The sequence below is a fragment of the Sciurus carolinensis genome, chromosome 7 (assembly GCF_902686445.1).
Source record: "Sciurus carolinensis chromosome 7, mSciCar1.2, whole genome shotgun sequence".
NCBI lineage: Eukaryota > Metazoa > Chordata > Mammalia > Rodentia > Sciuridae > Sciurus > Sciurus carolinensis.
In genome coordinates this window covers 154923359-154950423 of record NC_062219.1, presented here as the reverse complement: position 1 = coordinate 154950423, position 27065 = coordinate 154923359, and the positions used below count along the sequence as shown (strand labels likewise).

General features: G+C 39.2%; 1 pseudogene; it reads right to left on the bottom strand.

Moving 5' to 3' along the window:
* Positions 1-4413: 4413 nt before the first annotated feature.
* LOC124989480 (vomeronasal type-1 receptor 4-like) lies at positions 4414-23504 on the bottom strand (annotated as a pseudogene).
* Between the last annotated feature and the right edge of the window lie 3561 nt (positions 23505-27065).

Sequence of the window (27065 nt, the reverse complement as noted above, 5' to 3'; positions counted from 1 at the left end):
AACATTATATCTCAAGACTACAAAAAGAACAAACTGACACCAAACTCAGTAGAAGACAAAAAGTAATTAAAATCAGAGACAATATCAGTGAGATGGAGAATTGAAAAAAGATAAATTTTAAAAAGAATAGGGTTTTGAAAGGATAAACTTGATTGATAAATTCTTTGTCAAATTAAACAAAGGAAAAAAAATCTCAGATTAACAAAATCCAACATGAAAAACAAACATCACCACAGACACTACTGAAATCCAGAGGATCATCAGAAAATATTTTGAAAATGTATACTTCAAAAACCTAGAAAATCTGGAAGATATTGACAAATTCCTAGATACATATGACCTCTCTAAACTGAAACATAAGGACACAAAGCACTTAAACAGGTCAACACCAAGTAATGAAATTGAAGCAGCTATCAAAATCCTTCCAGCAAAGGAAAGCCCAGCACTGGATGGATTCTGAGCCGAGTTCTAACACACCTTCAAAGAAGTAGTACCAATCCTTCTCAGTTTATCCCATGAAACAGAAAAAGAAGATACACTGCCAAACTCATCCTGTAAGCCCTGTATTACCATACCAAATGCAAAACAAAGACATATCAAGGAAACAAAACTTCAGTCCATTATCCTTGATGAACTTAAAGCAAATATCCTTTTTTAAATCATCTATAGATTAGTTTACTAAGCCACAAAGAAATTACCACTAGCACCCATTTTTAGAGAAAGAAGTCAAGAAATATCCTGTAATTGGTAGCTGGTGCCATAGTTCAAACCCAGATCCAAAAGGAGTGGTTCTCCATCCAGTCATGAATAGATCCCACCAGATCCTGCCTTCACATTTGTGAACACCACTTCACACTGGCTCTTGTGCTTACCATGTTTCAGTAAGGAAAGTGACAAAATTTGGGTTTCTTTAATATATTGGACAACTTTCAAATATAAACTATGAGAAAGCAATTCTGATTTAATTGAAGAGATGCTGAAAGATTCAAGATTAATGTCATCCATTGTTAGTATGTAAAGCTGAGGGAAAGATCAGCAAATTGTGCTCATTGAATTCTGCCCCCATGGGAGATGGCAGGGTCAAGTCCAAAGCCATTGATGGGAAAGACGAAAGAAAGATGGCCTCTCAGAGCATGGAATTCCAGCTGGAATCTGTGCCTTGCTCACTATGTCAGTTTTTTTTTCCCTAGTCCCCTCAGGCTAATATCTAGATTAATATGGTGGAGATCACGTTTGTTGTATTAGAGAAAGGAAGTGATGAACTGAATCCAGTGGTAGTGTTGAAAAAGCTTCCTGTGTCACACTTGACCCAGGCTTCTCCAGGGAAGATGGACAGAGGGACAGGAGTTGCTGGCACCAAGTGAGGGTTTGGCACAACACTCTGGAAAGTCCAGAGGGGCTGGAGGTCCAGGAGGCAGGACATGCCTGGATAGCCATGAACTCCTATGAACATGAGAGTTTGCAATGCCCACACAAGGGACAGCAGTCCAAACACCATGTTGCATGAGCTGATGGAGCTACATGGGAGATGATTAAGGAACTTGCCCTAAACTGTATCCCATGTGGGACTGACCCAGCCCCATTAAGCCCATGGTGGACAGCCCAGAAGAGTGGTGGACAGGGTAGCCTAGAGTTGGACAGGACACTATGGTACACAGAACCCATCTGGTTTCTGAGGTGAGCTGGTTTATCTCCATCCCTCAAAGTCTTTGGACATGCACAGAACTGAAAGAGGTCTTGCAGGCTGAGAACTTTGGAAAGTCCCTCTAGTGAGACTGGGCAGGGGTGGCAGGGTGGGTGTGGGGACTACCTTGAGAGAGCAGCTGAGGAATAAATGGATTGGGATTTCCAGAGACCTAAGAGATGATGCCGGGTCTGACAGGAACCATTATTCAGTGTTACTACTTGGGACTAATTTGGTGAATGAGGTAGTTCCATCCTGACATCTCTAGGCAAGGTTGGTCTGGGAAGAGAGAAAACAGGACTTCTGAAGACCCATGTGGATGAAAAAAGGCCAAGAAAAGTCAGATTGGGGCTCTCAGAATGCAATGAGAAAAATATAGAGAGGGCTAAAGAATTCTAGGTGCAGGCTGAGCTGATGGAGACTTCTATCCATGATTCTGACCCTGATATTGTCTTGGAGGCAGACACAGCCTTCCCCTGAACTTCTAATGCTCCAGAGATAAAGGGACCACCTGGAGGATGGGCCTTGAGCACAAGTGTGTGAATGGCCATCCTTATGGAATTCACCATGGACCACAAAGTTCCAGTCTTAGATTGTCCTCAGAGCAACAAACTTGGCGTGGATTTTGGGGGGCTTCAGGATTGGAAACAAGGGCAAGGTTGCAAGTCTTCTTGGTCTGGAAATATTTGGGATCACCAGCTTATCCATTCAGATCACCCTTCTGGAATTCCCAGCTCTCTCCTCTCTCCTCAGTGGATGGGAGAGTGGGTGGGAGGGCAGCTTCACACAGCGGGAACCACCTTCTCTCTCAGTGGGACACCCGGCTCTTCTCCTGGGCAGAACCCCCTGGGGCCACACAGGCATGTCTAGATCTCTATTTCCACAGGGAAAATGTTGCCTGTTTTGTGTTCTCTGACCCACAGCTCTCTGTCTTTGGCTGGGTCCACTTTTTGAAGAAGTTGATTCACAGGCTAAACTGTGCTTTGTTTGAACATGTCCTTCTCATGCCACAGCTGTGTGTATTGGCACAGATGTTGCCAGATCATCTCCACCCTCTCCACTTCCAGTTATTCCAGCTCAAAATGGTGGTCACCATCTCTTCAAACCACTTGAACTGAGCCTGGTTGTAGAGTTCCACACAGCACATGAGGTCATTGCCAGTCTGTGTGGAGTTCCTCCATGCCTTCTTGATGTCCTCCTCCATCTTATTGCTTAGTTTTATCTCCAGCTGCTGGGTCTTCATCTCCAGGTCTCTCTGACACTCTGTGAGAGCCTTCTGAGCCTTCTCCACTAAAGCATAGTGACTGGCAAGTTGTTGGCAAAGGTCAGCAATATGGTGGCCACACTTGAAGTTCTCATGAAAGTTCATAAGGGGCTTCTCTACTCACTGTGAAGCTTGGTGGGGAACTTGAGATGAATTTCTGCTTCATCTGCCAGGCTCTTCTTCACCTGGGCCCACACTTCTCTCAGGTAGCCTTCTTCCTGTGCAGTCAAGGAGTTCTGAGAGAGATTAGCCAAGTTCTTTGCATGTACTTCTTCAATCTTTCTCCTCTCTTGGATGAATTCAGACATTTCTTTCTGCATTTGTTTTCCTTTCAGTTGCTTTTGGAGCAGCAGTTTGAACCCTGCCATGGGGCCATTGCCTTGGGAGGTCCTTCTTATGAGAACAGAGGTAGTCACAGTATCTCCACTCACTTGGCTTCAGCAGCTGCTTTCCAGGCATTGTGTCTGGATGAGGGAACATCACACAATTTATCATCTTCTCTGTGTGGTCAACTTTATTTTCAAGATTATACGTTACCTGAGGTTCTGTCTTCCAAGTGGTCTCCTCTGTTGGTGCTACTTTCCATTGAATTTTTATTTGGTTTATTGATTCATTCATTTCAAAGACTTCTAGATTTCTTTTTAGAATCTTCATCTCTTTATTTAAGTCATCTTTCTCTTCTGAAACATATCTCTGATTTCACTCCTCAAGTGATGGAGCAGTTTTACTAAGTAAATTCTGAACTCCTTCTTTGACATTTCTTCTACTGTGTTGTCAATGGATTCTATAACTGGAACATCTTGGTTTATTTGGAGGACTTTATTCCTTTGGTCTTTTTCTTTCATGTTGTTTGTGTGTCTTTCCATCTAGCTGTGGGGATCTGAGATTTATGGTGTCCCTGAAGGTTTCTAGTACCTCACTTTTAAGGGGAAGACCAAGATTAACAGCACCCAATGCAAGCAATATACAGCATTAAACCAAATAACTCCCATTAAGATGTCTACAGCTTTGTTGCAATACACAGAAATCATGTATTCAACTATTGTCTTCAATATAAACAGGAAGTTTGCAAAAGGGGTTTACAATTACAAATGAAACAAAGAATGAGTAGAAGTGGTGTAGGATGTGATGTTTATGAGGAAAGAGAAGATAAAAGTAAAAAAATTATTAGAGGAAGAATGAAAGAGGAATTAATATAGGTTGTCTGTTAGCAGGAGAGAAGACAGAAAGAGAATCCAGGGAAAGAGGTAATGAGAGGAAAATACATACAAAGTAAGAAAAGAAAAGCAAATAAAAAGAAAAAGGAAAACAGAAGTAAAAATAAAATAATATACAAGAAAGTTGTAATATAACTATTCAGACATCCCAATCCTCAATGAACTGATACATGAAAAATACTTGGTTTCAAAATGGTAGAGATGTGAGAAATAGTGGGGGAAAGAATCTTGATGAAAATTGATACAGTTCAAGCTCCATGCTCAGTTGATAGGGGGTTTGTCGGCAGCTTGATGGTTGCTCTACCCTCAGGATGCTGAGAGTTTCCAGGGGGAGACTTAGGCTTGGTGCTGGGTTCAGCAATCCTGGTCCATGTTGGAAGACTGCAGTCAGGAGTCTCGTTTGCATTCCCCTCATGTGATATAGGATCCTGATTCTCATCCCCGAATATCACTGCATACCCCACAATCCTGGTGTCATATTTAATCTCCAAAATCTCTTCAACCCCCACCATCTTGAATGTCTTCTCAGGCACCTCTCTCCCAGGAGGTCTTAAGTGCTGTGTTCCAGGACCTGTGGGCCTGACAAGGAGCACTTTTATGTTTCAGGCTGGTCAGTCGTATAGCAGCGAGTGATGGGCTGGGTTGTGGTCTATGGAGATGGTGAGGACGGGGTTTGGAGAACTGGAGGTCCCTGCTGGGTACCGAGCAATGCCAGACCTGGTGGGACCCAGGGATCAGAGGATGTTGTAGTGGGGAGGGGGTTGGATACCCTGTCTTTCCCAGAGTATTTCAGGACTGGAAGAGATCTGATGAGAACAGCTTTCTCCAGCCTCTCCAACCTGTGCTCCCCGGGTGAAATGCTCCCAGATTCTGACTTCCCACTGGATTGTTAGACTCAGACAAGTTCACACAGACCTTGCTGCAAACACAGATCTGGGTTTCAATTTCCATTGAGTCAGCCACACTGCAGTTCCCAGATGGATCCTGGATCCCAGACACTCAGGAAAACCACATATACTCTTAATAAAATATTGGCAAATCACATACAAAAACACATTAAAAAGACAGTGCACTATAAACAATTGGGCTTCAGCCCACAGATGCAAGGTTGATCCAAACTAAACAAATCTACAAATATTATTCATCACAAACTTAGACTTCAAGAATTACATGATTATCTTAATACATGCAGAAAAATCTCTGGACACAGTACATCACCCACACATGTGTAAAACACCACAAAAACAAGGATACAATGAACTCAACTTGACATTGTGAAGGACACATGTGAGAATCACAGGGCAACATTATAATGAATGCAGAAAAACTGAAAGGATTTCCTCTGAAAACAGGTGCAAGATTAAGCCTCATCTTCCTGAAGCCCACTTCCACCACTGCCACTCAATGTCGTCCTTGAGATGCTGGCCAGGCATCAGCAAGAGAAGGGAATTAAAGGGATACAAAGAGGAAAAGAATAGTTCAATCTATCTATTTGCTGAAGACTGGATCATGTATTTAAAAGATCCAGAAAATCTCCACTAGAAGACTTACAGAGCTCATAAACAAATTTAGTCAAGAGCAGGACCCAAGATCAACAAACATAAATCAAAACTGGGGAGTTCAACCAAAAGCTCTGCAACTGCCTGAAGAAAATGCAGGCCCAGCACTACAATATGTCACCACAGGAACGACTCCTCAACAAGACTCCTGAAGCACAAGAAATAAAACCAAAAATCAGTAAATGGAACCGCATGAAAATAAAAAGCTTCTGTACAGCAAAAGAAACAATCAAGACTCTGAAGAGAAAAGAACACTACCCCATTCACAATCGCCTAAAAAAAAAAGTAAAATACTTGGGAATCAATCTAACAAAAGAGGTGAATGATCTCTGCAATGAAAACTACAGAACACCAAAAAGAGAAATTGAAGAAGTCCCTGAGACGATGGAAAGAACTCCCACTCTCCTGGATAGGCAGAATTAATATTGTCAAAATGGCCATCCTACCAAATGTGTTATGCAGATTCAAGGCAATTTCTATTAAATTCCCAATGATGTTCTTCACAGAACTAAAAACAAGGAATTATGAAATTTATTTGGAAAAATAAGAGACCCAGAATAGCCAAAGCAATCCTTACCAAGAATAATAAAGCAGGAACCATCACAATACCAGAACTTAGACTATACTACAGAGCTATAGCAATAAAAACAGCATGGTATTGGCACCAAAACAGACATGTAGACCAATGGTACAGAACAGAAGAAACAGAGACAAACCCACATACAGTTACCTCACACTGGACAAGGGTCCAACAAGATTCATTGGAGAAAAGATGTTCTATTCAACAAATGGTACTGGGAAAAATGGAAAACCATATGTAACAAAATGGAATTAAATCTTTATCTCTCACCCTGCATAAAATTCAATTCACAGTGGATCAAAGACTTAGGCACTAGAACAGAGACCCTGAGACTATGGGAAGAAAAGGTAGGCCCAAATCTTCACTATGTAGACCTAGGATCTGACTTCCTTAGCAAGACCCCTAAAGTACAAAAAGCTAACTCAAGAAGCAATAAATGGGATGGACTCAAACTCAAAAGTTTCTCTTCAGCAAAAGAAACAATCAATAATGTCAAGAGAGAATGTACAGACTGGAAGAATATCTTTATCACATGCACCTCAGATAAAGCATTAATCTCTAGGATATATAAAGAACTCAAAAAACTTAATTCCAAAAAACACAAATAAACCAATCAATACATGAACTAAGGAACTGAACAGACATTTCACAGGAGGTGAAATACAATCAATCAACAAACATGAAAAAATGGTCAACATTTGTAGCAATTAGAGTAATGTAAATCAAAACTACAGTAAGATTTCATCTCACTCCACTCAGAATGTCAATTATCAAAAATACAAGCAATAATAAGTGTTGGAGAGGATGTGGGGAAAAAAGGTCCACTCATACATTGCTGTTGGAACTGCAAATTGGTGCAACCACTCTCGAAAGCAGTATGAAGAGTCCTCAGAAAATTTGGAATGCAACCACCATTTGACCCGAGCTATCCCATTCCTTGTTTATACCCAAAGCATTTAAAATCAGTAGTGATGCAGTCACATCAATATTTATAGCAGCTCAACTCACCAGAATAAACAATGGAACCAATGTAGGTGCCCTTCAACAGATGAATTGATAAAGAAAATGTGGTATATATACACAATGGAATATTATTCAGCTTTAAAAAAGAATAAAATTATGACTTTTTAAATAATTATATATTTTGATTCATTGTAAACAAATGGGGTATAACTTATTTCTCTGGTTGTACATGAAGTAGAATAACACCATTTGTGTAATCATACATGTACATAGGGTAACGATGTTTGTCTCAATCTGTTATTTTTCCTTCCCCAACCCCACCCACCCCTCTTTCCTCTATACAATCCAACCTTCCTCCATTCTTGCCTCCCTCCCATCCCCTAGTATGTATCATCATTCACTTATCAGAGAGATCATTCATTCTTTGGTTTTGGGGATTTGCTATCTCACTTAGCATATTCTCCAACTGCATCCATTTGCCTGCAAATGCCATAATTTTATTCTTTATGACTAATATTCCATTGTGTATATATACTGCAGTTTCTTTATCCATTCATCTATTGAAGGGCATATAGGGTGGTTCCACAATCTGGCTATTGTGAATTGAGCAGCTATGAACATTGATGTGGCTGCATCACTGTACTATGCTGATTTTAAGTCCTTTGGGTATAGGCCAAGGAGTGGGATAACTGGGTCAAATGGTGGTTCTATTCCAAGCTCTCTGAGGAATCTCCACACTGCTTTCCAGAGTGACTGCACTAATTTGCAACCCCACCATCAATGTATGAGTGTACCTTTTTCCCCACATCTTCGCCAACACCTATTGTTGCTTGTATTCTTGATAATTGTCATTCTAATTGGGGTGAGATGGAATCTTAGGGTAGTTTTGATTTGTAATTCTCTTATTACTAGAGATGTTGAACATTTTTTCATATATCTGTTGATTGCTTGTAAATCTTCTGTGGAGTGACTGTTCATTTCCTAACCCATTTGTTGATTGGGCTATTTGTATTCTTGGTGTAAAGTTTTTGAGTTCTTTATAGATTCTGGAGATTAGTGCTCTATCTGAGGAGTGTGTGGCAAAGATTTTCTCCCAATCTGTAGGCTCTCTGTCTTCACATACTGATCATTTCCTTTGCTGAGAAAAAGCTTATTAGTTTGAATCTATCCCAATTAAAGATTTCTCCTTTTATTTCTTGTGCTTTGGTAGTAATGTTAATGAAGTTTTATCCTAAGCCAACGTGATGAAGATTTGGACCTACTTTTTGTTCTATAAGGTGCAGGGTCTCTGGTCTGATTCAAGAACCTTGATCCATTTTGAGTTGAGTTTTGTGCAGGGTGAGAGAAAGGGGTTTAGTTTCATTCTGCTGCATATAGATTTCCAGTTTTCCCAGGACCTTTGTTAAACAGGTTATCTTTTCTCCATTGTGTTTTTGGCACCTTTGTCTAGTATAAGAAATCTGTATTTATTTGGGACTGTCTCTGTGTCCTCTATTCTGTACCATTGTTCTACCTGTCTATTTTGGTGCCATTTTTGTTACTATTGCTCTATAGTATAGTTGGAGTTCTGGTATTGTGATACCCCCTGCTTCACTCTTCCTGCTAAGGATTGCTTTGGCTATTCTGGATCTCTTATTTTTCCAAATAAATTTCATGATTGCTTGCTTCTATTCTATGAGGTACATCATTGGGATTTTAATTGTAATTGCATTGAATTTATATATAACTTTTGGTAGTATGGTCATTTTGACAATATTAATTCTGCCTATCCAAGAACATGGGAGATCTTTCTATCTTCTAAAATTTTCTTTAATTTCTTTCTTTTGTGTTCTGTAGTTCTCATTGTAGAGGTCATTCACCTCTTTTGATAGATTGATTCCCAAGTATTTTATATTTTTGAGGCTATTGTGAATGGGGTAGTTTTCCTAATTTCTCTTTCAGAGGATTCATCACTTATGAATAAAATGCATTAGATTTATGAGCATTGATTTTATATCCTGCTGCTTTACTGAATTTATTTCTGAGTTCTAGAAGTTTTTGGGTGGAATATTTTGGCTCCTCTAAATATAGAATCATGTCATCAGCAAATACGGATAGTTTGTGTTCTTCTTTTCCTATTCATATCCCTTCAATTTCCTTGGTCTGTCTAATTGCTCTGGCTAGAGTTTCAAGGACAACGTTGAATAGAAGTGGTGAGAGAGGACATCCCTGCCTTGTTCCAGTTTTTAGGGGGAATGCTTTCAGATTTTCTCCATTTAGAATGATATTCGCCATGGGCTTACAATAGATACCCTTTAAAATGTTGAAGAATGTTTCTACTATCTCTAATTTTTCCAGTGTTTTGAGCATGAAGGGATGCTGTATTTTATCAAATGCTTTTTCTGCATCTATTGAAATAATCATGTGATTCTTGACTTTAAGTGTGTTGATGTGGTGAATTAAATTTATTGATTTCCGGATGTTGAACCAACCTTGCTTCCCTGGGATAAAACCCACTTGTCCATGTGCACTGTATTTTTAATATATTTTTGCATGCAATTTGCTAAAATTTTGTTAAGAATTTTTGCATGTATGTTCATTATGTATATTGGTCTGAAATTTTCTTTCCTCAATGTGTCTCTGTCTGGTTTCGGTATCAGGGTGATATTAGCTTCTTAGAATGAGTTAGATAGGGTTCCCTCCTCTTCTAATTCATGGAACACTTTGAGGAGTATTGGAATGAGCTCTTCTTTGAAATTCTTGTAGAACTCTCCTGAAAATCCATTTGGTCCCGGACTTTTCTTTGTTGGTAGGTGCTTAATGACTTCTTCTATTTCATTGCTTGAAATTCATCTGCTTAAATTGTGTATGACTTCCTGATTCAGTTTGGGTGGATCATATGTCTCTAGAAACCTGTTTCTCTTTTGTTCAATTATAGATTTTCAAAATAGATTCTAATTATAGTTTGTATTTCTATAGTGTCTGTCATGATATTTCCTTTTGCATCCTGAATTTTAGTCATTTGAGTTTTCTCTCTCCTTCTCTTTGTTAGTGTGGCTAAGGGTTTATCAATTTTGTTCATATTTCCAAAGAAATGACTTTTTATTTTGTCATTTTTTTCAATTGTTTCTTTGGTTTCAATTTCATTGATTCCAGCTCTGAGAAAGAATGGCTTTTTCTGGTAAAAGGATGGTGTTAGAGAATATTATGCTAAGTGAAACAAGCCAATCCCAAAAAACCAAAGGCTGAGTGTTTTCTCTGATATGTGAATGCTAATTCACAATAAGGTGGGGTGAATAGGGAAGAATAGAATTTCTTCATATTATGTAGGGAGGAGTTAAAGAAGGGGAGGGAATGGGGGAAGGAATGATAGTAGACTGAAACAGACATTATTTCCTCATGTACCTATATGACTGCATGACCAATGTGACCTACAATATGTATAATCAGAAATATGAGAAATTATACTCCATTTATGTATGATTTATCAAAATGTATAAATGCATTCCACTGTCATGTATAACTAATTAGAACAAAAAATTGTTTTAATAAGAGTGTGAAGAGAGGACCTAAAAACTGGGAGAAGATCTCAGACTTCTGCTCTTCAGAGCCATAGCATTCAGAATAAACAAAGAACTTAAAAACCTTAACACCAGAAAACAAATAGCCCAATTAATAACTGGGCAAAAGAAATCAAAATGCACACTGCTGACAAGAAAATGTACAAGTGCTCAAGAAATACAAGGAAACATGGTAAACATCTCTAGAAATTAGGGAGATTAAAATTAAAACTATGATGATATTTCATCTCACTCCAGTCAGAATGGCAGTTATCAAGAACACAAATAGCAACAAATATTGACCAGAATGTGGGGAAATGGCACATTCCTGCATTGTTGATGGCACTGAAAATTGGAACAACCACTCTGGAAAGCAGTATGGATATTCCTAATAAACTGGGAATGGAACCACCATGTGGATGAACTTGGAGACTCTCTTGCTAAATGAAATAAGTCAGATCCAAACAGTCAAAGGTGAAATATTTTCTCTCGGTTTTTCAAGATGGCAGACTAGAGGGTGGCTGCATTTCATGTTGCTCCAGGACTCAGGATTCAAAAGAGGAGGTATTGAGAGACTTGGGACCAACTCAAAGCCGCCGGGTGAGTCTCTCCCATTGGGGAGGCATTCCGATTGGGTGGTAGTCCCAGAACACAGGGAACTTTGTGAAGTAGAGTTCTCCGGTGAGACACCCCTCCCCCTTCTGGAGCAGTGAACATGCACAACTGGGAGCTTTGCGGAGGAGGCCACACAGCACAGCACTTGGTTTCTGAGAAACCCGCCGGGCTTCAGCAGCTGCCCAGAGGAAGGGCCGGATAGCCAGGCAATTAGGTGCAGTGCAGGGTCCCAGGACCTAGGTGGCTTCTCTGTGGAAGAGCTGCAGAGATAAGCGGAGGGGTGGAGCAAATGTTCCAGGACTGCAGGCAGATTCTCTGAGGAGGAGCTGCCGAAGGAGACTCGTCTGCGAAGGGCAAGGCTCCCAGGCCCAGGAGGTAAGTCCAGGCCCCTGGGAACATTGCAGAGGAAAACTGTCCAGTCTAGGCGGCAAGATACCCCTCACCCTGCTGGAGCAGTGAACACGGACAACTGGGAGCTTTGTATTGGAGGCCGCTCAGCACAACACTTGGTTTCGGAGCAACCCACCCGAGCTCCGGCGGCTGCCCAGAGGAAGAGCTGGGCGGCAAGCTGTTTGGACTAAGGCAACCTACTGAACAAAAGGGTGGGGGGCTTCCTTGAGGAGGAGGAGGTGCACAGTGAGTTGCTTGGTCTCCAAGCAACCACACAGAACACCGGGTGGCTGCCTGGAGGAAGAGGCATGCGGCAGGTCGCTGGGGCTCGGAGCATCTGTACGAGGCTCCAGGTGGCTGCTCAGAGGAGGGGCCGCATAGCCAGGTGATTAGGTGCAAAGCACGGTTCGGGGACCTAGGCGGCTTCTCGGTGGAAGAGCTGCACAGAGACAAGCTGAGGGGCTGGAGCGAAGGTTCCAGGACTGCAGGCTGCTTCTCTGAGGAGGGGACAGCCTAAGGAGACTCATCTGGCAAAGGCAAGGCTTCCCAGACCCAGGAGGTAGGTCCAGGCCCCTGGGAAGGTTGCCTGGGAAGGCTGCCCTGCCCAAGAAGTAGTTGTGGATTGAGGGGAACCACCAGGAGGGGAACTGAGCAGCGAGACCTCCTCAACGGGTGAGTCTTCCCAACTGGGTGAGGTTTTCCCACAAGGACGGTAAAACCAGAGACACAGGCACAAACAGGCCTTGCCTCAACCCGCAGCCTAGTTCCCCATTGGTTGACCATTGGTCAACAAGTGCAGGCACCTCTGCCCACTATCAGGGAATATACCCCACCTGAAGGCAACCACCCCTAGAGAGGCAGCTTCCTTGGGGAGCACTGCATTATCAACTTCCTCCAAGATTTCAGGCTACTGAAGGCTAAGACGGGATATACTAGAAATCTTCAGGGACATTATAAGTCAATAGAGGTAATCTGCAACATCCCAGCAGTCCACTGATACCTGAACAATATGAGAAAAGAAGGGAAGAAAATGCCTCAAACATATCTAGATGTTACATCAATAAAATCCAATGCCAGCATGGCAGAAGAAATGACAGAAAGGGAGTTCAGAATGTACATAATTAACATGATAAGGGAATTAAACAATGAAATGAAAGAGCAAATGCAGACATTGAATGATCACACCAATTGACAGTTAAAAAAGCAAATACAGGAAGCAAAAGATCATTTCAATAAAGAGTTAGATATATTGAGAAAAAAAACCAAACAGAAATCCTTGAAATGAAGGAAACAATAAACCAAATTAAGAACTCTATAGAAAGGACATCAAATAGAATAGAACACCTAGAACACCTCAGATATTGAAGACAAAATATTTAACCTTGAAAACAAAATTGAACAAACAGAGAAGATGGTAAGAAATCATGAACAGAATCTCCAAGAACTATGGGATATCATGAAAAGGCCAAATTTAAGAATTATTGGGATTGAGGAAGGCTTAGAGAAACAAACCAAAGGAATGAACAATCTATTCAATGAAATAATTTCAGAAAATTTCCCAAATCTGAAGAATGAAATGGAAAATCAAGTTCAAGAGGCTTATAGGACTGCAAATACACAAAATTACAACAGACCCACACCAAGAAACATTATAATGAAAATACCTAACATACAAAATAAAGACAGAATTTTAAAGGCTGTGAGAGAAAAGAACCAAATTACATTCAGGGGGAAACCAATATGGATATCAGCAGATTTTTCAAACCAGACCTTAAAAGCTAAACGGGCCTGGAACAACCTTTTTCAAGCCTGGAAAGAAAATGGATGACAACCAAGAATCTTATACCCAACAAAACTTACCTTCAGATTTGATGATGAAATAAAATCCTTCCATGACCAATAAAAGCTAAAAGAATTTACAGAAAGAAAGCCAGCATTACAGAACATTCTCAGCAAAATATTCCATGAGGAAGTGATGAAAAACAAAGAAGCAAATCAGCAAAGGGAGGAGCTATCCTAAAGGAACTCTCAAATAAAGAGGAACCAAGTCGTGTCAAAAATAAATAAATAAATAAATAAAATGAGTCAAATGACCCGGAATACAAATCATATCTCAAAAATAACCCTGAATATTAAAGGTCTAAATTCATCAATCAAAAGACATAGACTGACAGATTGGATCAAAAAGAAAGATCCAACGATATGTTGCTTACAAGAGACTCACCTCATAGAAAGAGATACCCATAGACTTGATGAGATTCACCTAGATACCCATAGGTGAAAGGATGGGGAAATAAATACCATGCACATGGACTCAGCAAAAAACTAGGGTATCCATCCTCATTTCAGATAATGTGGACTTCAAGCCAAAATTAGTCAGAAGGGATAAAGAAGGACATTTCATACTACCTAAGGGAACCATAAATCAGCAAGACATAACAATCATAAACCTCTATGCCCCAAACAAGGGTTCATCCATGTATTTCAAACAAATCATTCTCAATCTCAGAAACCAAATAAACCATAATACAGTAATACTACGTGATTTTAACATGCCTCTGTCACCACTGGAAAGATCTTCCGAACAAAAATTGAACACAGAAACCATAGAACTCAATAACACAATAAATAATTTAGACTTAACAGACATTTATAGAATATACCATCCAACAAAGTGTGAATACACTTTCTTCTCAGCAGCACAAGGATCCTTCTCTAATATAGACCATATATTATGCCACAAAGCTAATGTTAGCAAATACAAGAAGATGGAGACACTACCTTGTATTCTATCAGATCGTAATGGATTGAAGTTAGAAATAAATGAAGGAGTAAAAAACAGAAATTACTCCAACACCTTGAGATTAAACAATATGCTATTATATGATGAATGGATAACAGAGGATATTAGGAAGGAAATTAAAAAATTCTTAGAGGTAAATGAGAACAAAGAAACATCATATCAAAATCCCTGGGACACTATGAAAGCAGTAGATAGAGGAAAATTTATTTCATGGAGCACATTCAATAAAAGAAATAAAACTCAACAAATAAACGACCTAACACTACAGCTCAAAGCCCTAGAAAAAGAAGAGCAGACCAACACCAAAAGTAGTAGAAGACAGGAAATAGTTAAACTCAGAGCTGAAATCAACAAAATTGAAACAAAAGAAAAATACAAAAAGTGACAAAATAAATAGTTGGTTCTTCAAAAAAATAAACAAAATTGATAAACCCTTGGCCACACTAACAAAAAGAAGACGAGAGAAAATACAAATCACCAAAATTCGGAATGAACAAGGAAATATCACAACAGACACGACTGAAATACAGAACATAATTAGAAGCTATTTTGAAAATCTATACTCCAACAAAATAGAAAATTATGAAGACATCAACAAGTTTCTAGAGACATATGAATTGCCTAAACTAAATGAGGAGGACATACACAATTTAAATAGACCAATTTCAAGTAATGAAAAAGAAGAAGTCACCAAATGTCTACCAACAAAGAAAAATCCAGGACCTGATGGGTTCTCAGTCAGGTTCTACAAAACCTATAAAAAAGAACTCATTTCCATACTTTTCAAAGTATTCCATGAAATAGAAGAGGAGGGAACTCTTCCAAACTCATTCTATGAAGCCAATATCACCCTGATACCTAAACCAGACAGAGACACATCGAGGAAAGAAAATTTTAGACCAATATACTTAATGAACATAGACTACAAAAATTCTCAACAAAATTTTAGCAAATCGCATACAAAAACATATTAAAAAGATAGTGCACCATGATTAAGTGGGTTTCATCCCAGGGATGCAAGGTTGGTTCAACATCAGGAAATCAATAAATGTCATTCACCATATCAACAGACTTAAAGTCAAGAATCACATGATTATTTCAATAGATGCAGAAAAAGCATTTGATAAAATACAGCACCCCTTCATGCTCAAAACACTAGAAAAAATAGGGATAGTGGGAACATTCCTTAACATTGTAAAGGCCATCTATGCTAAGCCCATGGCCAATATCATTCTAAATGGTGAAAAACTGAAAGCATTCCCCCTAAAATCTGGAATAAGGCAGGGATGCCCTCTTTCACCACTTCTATTCAATATCATCCTTGAAACTCTAGCCAGAGCAATTAGACAGAGCAAAGAAATTAAAGGGATATGAATAGGAAAGAAGAACTCAAACTATCCCTATTTGCTGATGATATGATTATATACTTAGAGGAACCAGGAAATTCCACCAGAAAACTTTTCGAATCTCATAAGTGAATTCAGTAAAGTAGCAGGATATAAGATCAATGCTCATAAATCCTAATGCATTTTATACATAAGTGATGAATCTTCAGAAAGAGAAATTTGGAAAACTACCCCATTCACAATAGCATTGAAAAAATAAAATACCTGGGAATCAATCTCACAAAAGAGGTGAAAGACCTCTACAATGAGAACTACAGAACACTAAAGAAAGAAATTAAAGAAAACCTTAGAAGATGGAAAGATCTCCCATGTTCTTGATAGGCAGAATTAATATTGTCAAAATGGCCATACTACCAAAAGTGCTATACAGATTCAATGCAATTCCAATTAAAATCCCAAAGATGTACCTTACAGAAATAGAGCAAGCAATTATGAAATTCATCTGGAAGAATAAAAAACCCAGAATAGCTAAAGTAATACTTGGCAGAAAGAGTGAAGCAGGGGGTATTGCAATACCAGATCTTCAACTCTACTACAAAGCAATAGTAACAAAAACGGCATGGTATTGGTACCAAAATAGAAAGGTGGATCAATGGTACAGAATAGAGGACACAGACACAAACCCAAATAAATACAATTTTCTCATACTAGACAAAGGGGCCAAAAATATGCAATGGAGAAAAGATAGCCTCTTCAACAAATGGTGCTGGGAGAATTGGAAATCCATATGCAACAGAATAAAACTAAATCCATATCTCTCACCATGCACAAAACAAAATTCAAAATGGATTAAGGTTCTCAGAATCAGACCAGAGACCTTGCATCTTATAGAAGAAAAAGTAGGTCCAGATCTTCAACATGTCGACTTAGGACCAGACTTCCTCAACAGGACTCCCATAGCACAAGAAATAAAAGCAAGAATCAATAACTGGGAAAGATTCAAACTAAAAAGCTTTCTCTCAGCAAAGGAAACTATCAGCAATGCGAAGAAAGAGCCTACAGAGTGGGAGAAAATCTTTGCCAATCATACTTCAGATAGAGCACTAATCTCCAGAATCTATAAAGAACTCAAAAAACTCTACACCAAGAATGCAAATAATCCAATCGACAAATGGGCTAAGGAAATGAATAGACACTTCACAGAAGAAGATCTACAAGCAATCAACAAACATATGGAAAAATGTTCAACATCTCTAGTAATAAGAGAAATGCAAATCAAAACCACCCTAAGATTCCATCTCACCCCAATTAGAATGGCGATTATCAAGAATACAAGCAACAACAGGTGTTGGCGAGGATGTGGGGAGAAGATGCACTCATACATTGCTGGTGGGGCTGCAAATTAGTGCAGCCACTCTGGAAAGCAGTATGGAGACTCCTTAGAAAACTTGCAATGAACCACCATTTGACCCAACTATCCCACTTCTTGGCCTATACCCGAAGGACTTAAAATCAGCATATTACAGAGATACAGCCACATCAATGTTCATAGTTTCTCAGTTCACAATAGCCAGATTGTGGAACCAACCTAGATGTCCTTCAGTTGATGAATGGATAAAGAAACTGTGGTATATATATACAATGGAATATTACTCATCCATAAAGAATGATAAAATTATGGCATTTGCAGGCAAATGGATGAAATTGGAGAATATCATGCTAAGTGAGATAAACCAGTCTCAAAAAACCAAAGGACGAATGATATCACTAATAAGTGGATGATGACACATAGTGGGGGGTGGGAGGGGTTAGTGTTAGGGTTAGAGTTAGGGTTAGGGAGGGTGGCAAGAATGGAAGAAGGAAGGACTGTATAGAGGGAAAAGAGGGGTGGGAGGGGTGGGAGGAGTGGGGGGAAGGGGAAAAATAACAGAATGAATCAAACAACATTACCCTATGTAAATTTATGATTACACAAATGGTATGCCTTTACGCCATGTACAAACAAAGAAACAACATGTATCCCATGTGTTTACAATAAAAAAAAGAATTGCATATCAACATCTCATAATATAATTGGTGGTATAATGAGCGATAGCGTTATATTGATTACTTCTTTCTAATTAGTTATATATGACTGCTTTCTATTCAGAGGTCTTTGTTTATTTAATTGACACTAATTTACACATATTTATGAGTCACTATGAGATATTTCTGTACACATATGCATTAATAATATTCAAAGGAGGGCACACACCCACATAACCTCAAATAGATCTTTTTTTAAACTGTAAACAAGGAAACTCTTTCCTCCAGCATTCTGAAATATATGCAGTTTCCATTATCAGCTGATGCTGCTGAAACCCTCCAGAACTCTTGCTCCCATATACTGTGACTGCACCATTTATCCCATTTCCCCGGATCTCCCACCCCAGTCCTCTGGTGGTCACCATCTGCTCTCTACCTCTGTGAGATCAGAGTTTCCTATTCCACCTGTGTGGGAGATCTTGTGCTGCTTTTCTCTCTGTGCTGCTTTAACTGCAGTGAACATAGGATTGCAGGTGTCTCCTGGGCATACTGATTTCATGCCCTTCAGATTTAAAACCAAGGTAAGGTGGGATCCCTGGATTGTGTGGTATATTTACTGTTAATGTTTTCGGATTCTCCCACAGTTCTGATAACACCAATACTAATTTGCCTTCCCACCCGCAGTGTGCGAGGGTTCCTTTCTGCCACATCCCTACCAGAACTTCTTTTCTCTTTTAGACAGTGGCCATTCTAGTGGAATTGTGGCTTGGTTTGCATTACTCTGATAATTACTGAGGTTCACTATTTAAGGTGTCTTCTGAGAAATGTGTCCCTAGGCTTATTGGCCTTTTTTAACCAGGACCTTTTGTTCTTGTTCTGGAAATTTTTCCTGTGTTTTGTTATTGATGTTTGTTTTGCATGTTTGTTTATATCTCTTGGGATCCAACCCAAGACATTGCCTGTACTAACAAACAGTCTACCACTAATCTACACCAACAGCTCCTGCTATTGAGGGTTTAAGTTTCTTTGTATAATCTGAATATAATCCCACTATCAGATTTCCAAGTACATTCAACTACTACATAGTAAGTCTTTTCACTCTCGTATACTCTCTTCTTTTCCTCTGCAGATGTATTTGTAGTTCAATAGAATCCCCTTTGTCCCTTTTTCTTGTGTTTCCTGTCCTTTTAGTGACTTGTCCAAAATCCTTGAATATTGCAATCTCCTATGTCTTTCCCCTTGTTTTCTTCTACTACTTTGGTTCATTCAGGTCTTACATTTAGGTGTTTAATCCATTTTAATATATCTTGTAGTTTGTAAGAGACAAGAGTCTACAGACATTCTTCTGCAATGGATGTGCAGTTTTCCCAAGACCACTTCATTGAGAACACTATTCCTTCTCTAGTGAACCTTCAGAGCACCCTTGTTGGAAACCAATTAGCTGTAATGCATGAGCTACTTCTAGGCTCCCTGTTCTTTTCAAATACTACAACTGTCTGTGTCTGTTTGATGCCAATACCATGCAGAATGAACTCCTACAGCTCTGTAGTATATTTTGAGTTCTGAAATAGTGTAATGCCTCCTGCTCCACTCTTTTGCTTAAGGTGGATTGCACTATGCTTTTAATTCTGCGAGGAACATTCATACACTTCTCATAACGGAAAAGGAACCTTGATCTTAGCAACAGTGAACACACATATCCAGAGTGACTATTCCATAGGGAAAATTGTTTGTTCTCCAGGTCCTTCCTAATACTTATTTTTCTTCTCTCCTGGCTAGGACCCAATCTATCAAGTGTGAGGTTGTATCTTCTGAATTTGATTTGCAGGTTCCTGGTGGTTAGGGATGGTAAACACCTGCTCACATACTTTGGGGACATTTGCATGTCTTCCTTGGGAAAATATTTTTCTAGTTCCTTGCCCATTTATTTCCTGCTTATTCTTGGGACTTTTGCCTAACTAACTCTTTGGACAGTAAAATTGTACTATTCACAGGACTTTCAAATGTAGGTCTCATCCTATTGCTGACTTTCCAATGCGTTGAGTGTTTCCTTTGTGTGCAGAATGGATTTAATCTAGTACAACTGCATAATTTCTTCTATTTTTTCTGATTGGAAAGTCATATCCAACAACTCACTGAGGAGACTAAAGTCAAGCAGTATGTCCCTGTATGACATTCTTTAAAATTTCAGTTATGTGTATAAATCTTCGCTCAACTTTGAGTGCAGTTTTGTGTACAATTATAAGTTAGGATCCAATATCACATTTTGCATGTGGGTATCTAACTTTACAAACACCATTTGCTGAAGAAATTCATGAGGATAGTTCAGCATCCAAGATGAACTCTGTTGGTTCATTGCCATGAATTAAACATCAACTGGCAAATGCCAGCAATGAACTAGAATCCCTAAACACAAAGGGGAACATCAGATCCCAAGGTCACATGTGCCATATGGTGGCACTAATTCACTAAGGGACAGTGGATATGTTTACCATAATGAAATATACTCAAAACTGTGAGACCCAGAGAGATCTTTGGCTTTCATCAATTTATCATTGTGTCTGTAGAAATGACAAATATGGGAGTTTTACCCATTTCTTTGACGATCTGTAGAAGATTGAAACCCCAACTCTTGTGAGGAAATCTGTCTTGAATCTCCAGAACAGGTTCCATGGCTCCTCCACTAATCCCATCCTGGAGCCAGGCTGCAGACACAGAGCTCCCTGTGTGGTGGGAATGGAGCTCCTCATGAGGACCCTGCTGTCCTGCCACAGCACACTGACCTCTTCCTCCAGCTTTTCCCCAGACAGACCTGCATTCACTTAGTAAAATGACTTGTCATGGGAACAAGGGAACCACCAGACATTTCAGCCTTTAACTGACAATATTGACTGGAGACCCAAAATGTTCCCACATACACCAATAAGAGGAGGGATTCAGTAGGTTTATGATCAATCAATCTGTCTGGGACACAAGATCTCTTGTATAAAATACAGTATCAGTTAGGTATCCTTGATGACTTTACTTGATATATTCTTCTGGTTGCTTTCAAAATATTCCTTTGTTTCAATTTTTAGCAACTACAGGTCGATACATAAACTGTACTGTGTCAATTCTATATAACAAGATATTTTGGATTTCTCTAAGTGGAGATTGATCTCACAAAAATTAGGAGAATATTCAGTCATCTCTACTATACACATGGTGTAAGCATTCTAAGGCAAAACTGATGGAGGTTTCATCTCACTGTTTATTTTTACTGCTTAAAAATGCCTAAAGATATTTGAGAACTCAAAGAAACCCATGTGCTAGAGTCAGCAGTATATTCCTAAGGCCAGTGTTTCCCTTTTCTCTCCTCTCTCCCACTCCACATATGTGCAACAATGTTAATCATGTGTATCATTCCATCCAATTATTTTCTAATCATGATTTCAGATGTACTTTTATGTTTTCAACTCAATTCCCACATTTTACAGTGAAATAAAATCCAGGAAAACATTGACAAATTGTTTCCAACAGTCATGAGCCACTTTCTCCTTCATCTGGACACTTGTGTGTCATTAATGCTCAGTCATCTAACCCTCATGATTCCACTATTACATGCCATTTGTTCCTAGTGACACTTCCAGGATTTGTACTCCTTGCCTTAGAGTCCATAGGTGATGACCTGTTGGGTGATGGCTCACTTTGTCTGTTCTCTACGCTAGATTTTAGGAGACAGCTCCACAGGAGAATGTGGAACTAAGACAGTAGTACACCCTTTATCTTCAAGGACACCACCATTATATCAAGCAGATAAACCCTAATTTTGGACTATGACATAATAGTATTAATAAGTTACTTGAAACCTATGTTAACATAGTAAAAAGCAAACTACAAAGAAAAGGTCTTCACCATGTCTTATGAGAGATTTCAAATATCCAAACATAACTGGGTCGTGAGAACAACGTGGCTATGGAGGGAATGTCCTCTGCCTCAACTCTGATGTCTTGGAGGGAATATGATCAATACATCAACAGCAACAATAGTTATTTTAAAATGGCTTAATCAAATACATTACTACCATATCAGTGCATTCTCCACGAACATATGTCTTGGTTCAATTTATGAAAAATAAAAATTAAGTTCATTTCATTACAAATCAGAATATGATGTGGAGTTCTGAAGAGGAGGATAATGCCCAGCAGGGTAAAGACTCTAACCAGTATGCCCTTGAAAAAATCCACAAATTGTGATCAACACCACGGTCTCTTTTATTGGGAAAAATGCATTCAAATTGTGAGTTAGAAATCAGAAAAGACAGAGATAAAACTAAGTTATTTTCATTATATCTCCTTTTTCATTAAATGAGCGTTCATTTTAAGTCTTTTAATTCTCATATATTTCATAATGTAGATGATATCCAATTATGTATATTATTCCATTCTTTTTTAAGTACTATGACACTGAAAATATTTCCTATTAATCATGAATAAATACAGTTTATATGTCACTATGTATCAACAGAGTATGAGTGTATAAGAATTAAAACCTACAAATACAACCAGCTTCCTGTGACATCTGCCATAACACTGTCACCAGCCTGTGGTATGGAAATATGCCTCTAGTTGATTCAGTTACCCTTAGTTTTTTTTTTTCCATCAAATACAGCAACAGAAAACTAAGAATGCTCTCAAACTTACTTACTCAAAAGATCAATGAAATAGGAGTTTTCTAAATCAATGTCTTCCTCTCACTGAGCAGGCCAACATTTAGTCAGGTGTCCATCCCTGTGAATCAGCACAAATGGACTCAGGATTGCATAGCCAAGGTCCACAAACTCTAGAGCACTTACTTCTATGAAATGCTTCTCTAAGGAGAAAGTTACATGTACAGTCATAAAACAATCTGTCCAATAGAAGAAGAGAAAACAGAGCATCAGAAGGAGAACACTTTGAGCAGCCTTCATCTCAGGGGGAGTTGTGTAGAGGAGCTTGGAGGTCTGCAGGTAGAGGACATGCTGGTGGTGCTTGTGGAGGAGGAACACCATGTAGCCACTGGCCCAGCCCATGACACCCTGGAACCCAGCATCTCGAAGGACCATGAGAACAATAAAAGTCCATCTGATTATCCAGTTTTGTGATTGAAAATAACAGTAGTTGTCACTTCTAATAATTTGTGATGTGTTCAAGCTATTGATATTTTTGATGTAAAATGGTAAATTCATGCTTATCAAGGAATTGAGAATCCAGAAGAAGAGCAACAAAGGGAAGGATGTGCCTTGCAGACCTGGGCTGCAGCCTCCCCCACCTGGAGGATCTGGGGCTGATGGTGACGGCCTGGACCACTGTGAGGAGACTGGTGGTGCTGATGGACAGGCTACGGGCCACCCCACTGAGGTAAATCAAAATCTTACAGGTTATAACATCTTTGAGGCCCCTCAACCCCAAATTGGATATTGTCCTTGGAATTCCTCCTGTAAGAAGTGTTATGATATTTGTAAAAGTCAAATGGATGAGAATAAGGTGTGTAGATTTCATAGTGCTTCTAAACAAGCACATATACTTCACAAGAACAAAGATGTTCCCCACAACGCCAACTCCTGTTAGAAACACAAACATTATTCCCTTGACAAGATACTAAACCATTTCTTATTCATAGGCAGAAAAACTTATTTGTACCAAACACTTTTTGAAGAAAGCAACAGTAATGTTGATATTTATCTGCACAGAAATATTTCAAAACGGCAATTAGTAGAATGTGAAAACAATCAGGATATATGCAATGGTGAAGATTGTGTGCAAATGTTTATTTCATTTTTCTGAGCAACTTAAGCATGACTCTATCTACTGTCAATTCCATCTGGAGGACTAGTATTCAAAAATAAAAGTTTGTAACCCTGAATTTCTCAAGCTCCATGCAATCAATACCAAGCTGCTTGGCCAAATTCTTGCTATCCCATCCATGGTCAACCTCAGCATGGACACGTTAAGCCTGCCCTCCCCCAATCAGATTGCTCCCTATCTTTTTTATTTCATTCTATATATGCTCATTTTTGGATTGCAAAAGTCCAGGATCATGCTTGGCCTCTCTTCTTAACAACACATGCACAGGCATTTGTAAAATCCAGTTGCCTCAATGTCTTAACAAATGTAAATTCAGCCATAGTTCAGTTTCCTGCTTTCTTCAATGTTCTTTTCATATTGGTCAACACAATTATAGGTTTGCTTTTTGTTTAGAGTTTTCCATATTTGATGATGAGAGCTTCCCTTCTGTGTTCTCCTACACACCAGCGTGACTCTGGCTTCACTGCTTACTAATACTCAGAGAGTCCCTGTAGTCCTCAGGGTGACATTGAACTCAACCTTTACAGATGGAATCCAACAGGAAAAACCAAATCAGTCAAAGACAGGAAGAAACCAGTCTTTACGCTGAGAAAGTCAGATATGGAGAGCACACAGGCAGGGAGGGAGCCAGGCAGCCATGGAATGCTGCTCTGCCAGGGTCGTCAGCAGAGGGCTGAGCTCCCACTGATGACCTCAGGGTCTCTAAGGAAGCCTGGGTCAGTTCTGCATGGGGTGCTGTTCTCAAAGGGGCAGGGCAGGAGGAATGACCACCTACTGTGGGCTCTACCCAGAGGAAGGCAGTGTATGATTTAGGACTCCCCAGTAAAACCTCCTTGCAGAAAAGTAGGTTGAGAGCCATTTGCATGAAGAATGCACTCAGTAGGGTGATGAGGGTGTTTTACAGCCCTTGCTGAGCCTTGGGGAGACAATGACTTCAGTCAACTCTGCAGCTGCTCGGCTGTCTTTTTCCCACCTAGTCAACAATTGGGCTGCTGCAATGTTTAAACCTCACAACTCATTTCCATGCAATCCTGGACAGGTAACTACCTTTCCTGTTAGATTTCCATCTCAAATATCACCTAATATTTGATCACCTAAATGTCAAACTTGGTCAATTTCTCCACAACAGAAGAAGCCAGTATGTTGAAAGAAACCTAGGATTTGCAGGTATCCGTGTACATGGAATGCCACTCCACAGTCCTTTCTCTCAGCTCCTGCTTCTCATTAGATGATGGCTTTAAATTCCTCCACTCAGCCCCTGGGAACTTGAAGGGCAGGAATATAGGTTGTACCCAGGTTTGCACCATGGGGCCCTGAAGTCAGGGAGAGTCATGATTGCCTTTCCAACTGTTTCCTCCTCTGACAAATGGAGAGAATAAAGACTGCACAAATGCCTTAAAGTAAACAGCAACAAATCCTGAATGCCTACTATGCAGTGCCCTATGATACAAGCTATTATATTTAGGTCAAGCAGCTTCAAATGCTAAGTCAAGGATGAAAATGAATGTACTCAGGAACATCATGGCCCTGAGGACTTGGCCAACATGTTCATGCTTCTTGGCCATTTCTAGTTTTTCTCATATTTTCAGCCCACTCCACCTGCCCAAATTACACAACTCTGAATAAAATTTGGGAGGAAATTCTGAGACCTGTAACTCACTTCTCTTTCACTCTGACAAAATGAAATGAAGAATGTCAGAGAAGACAGTATCACAGATTGATTTGGGAATTACAGAGTAAACAGTTCTAAAAGGAAGGCCTTGCATTCAGAGAGATGTATCATCTCCCACCTGGAAATAACAGTCAACAGCTAGGAAGGTACATGCATGCAACCATCCTGGGGAATCATCCCAAGATAAATATGAGATTGGTGGTCCTTCCTGCATGATACTGAACTAAACTTAAAGAAATTGCTCTGTGCCGTGTCTATTTCCCACCACTCTGAGAATTGACATGATTCTGTGGGAATTGAGGACTCAACATTTGACACGGATCTGTTGAACAATTATCCTCCCTCTTGGGGGTCATAGGCATGACACATACCCATATGCAGTTGCTTTTAATCAATTTATCCTTAGATTCAGATTATAGAGACTACTGGGAAGATTTCATGGTGTTGGGGCAAAATAACATACAATAAATTAATATTAATACTTAGATGAAATCATAAATAAGCAATTATGATTTACTCAAATTTGTAAGGAGCCTGTGGTTTCTTTAATATACAAATTCTCTAAAATTATATATAGGTATATGAGAGTGTATTCCTCTGAGCTTTGATGTAGTGTTTGGTCTTCATTGCTTTCTTGGTGTTTATGATTAAGTTTAAGGATATTTTTCCCATTTAACAAAAATAAAATAGGTTAATCATAAGTACAATTTGTATTCTTCCTATGTCTAGTTCCTTAAAGATCAAAATAGAGTTTTAGTCACCATTGAGTACATGAAATAGAATAAATATTAACTATAAGTTGATTCTTCTGTTCTTTGTTGGTAGTGGCGAAGACTTTCCACTGTTAATAACAAACATTGGAGTTCTTGGAAAGGGTAATTTCTATAGAAACTTAATGACTATTTTTTCTGGGAAATTAAACCTAAATGGAGCATGGTGCCCTCTACCTTGCTGGGAACTGGGTTTTCTTTTGTTTTGTTTTGTTTTTAATTTAAGCTATCATGCAGTAAGAACATATTTCTTGAAAAGATCATTAATTATACTCTTAAAGATGTTTTTTACTTAACATTTCATTGTATTAATATGAAATGATGTGATCAATACCAAAGAAAAAACATACAAAAAGTTTCTGTGAATAATAAAGATTGGGTTTCAGCCCACAACACTTGGTATCTTGCTGTTTCTCCACGGTGCCAAGGCCTCCCATCTACCTAGGACCCCCAACTGCTGCTACGGCTGGTTCCAGGCAGCTCTGGAATTTTAATACAAGCAAAGTGAGAACAACATACTGTAATTCACAAAGAGAAACTATGATTTTAAATCCTAATTGTTTTTAGGAGACACTCCAACAAACAGACATTTAAAGAATGAATTTGATTTATAAGTATGTCATAATGTTATGTTTGAGGACAAATAGCTTATAAATGGATGCAGAAAGAATGCCTTCTCATTAAACATACTGCATTAGAGAATGAAAACATAATGCAAGAGAAAAATTGCATCTTGGAAACCCAATATTAAAACAAAAACTAGGTGCTGCAATCTCATGTGAGCCATGAATGCTCACAGAGTCATCGCAGGAC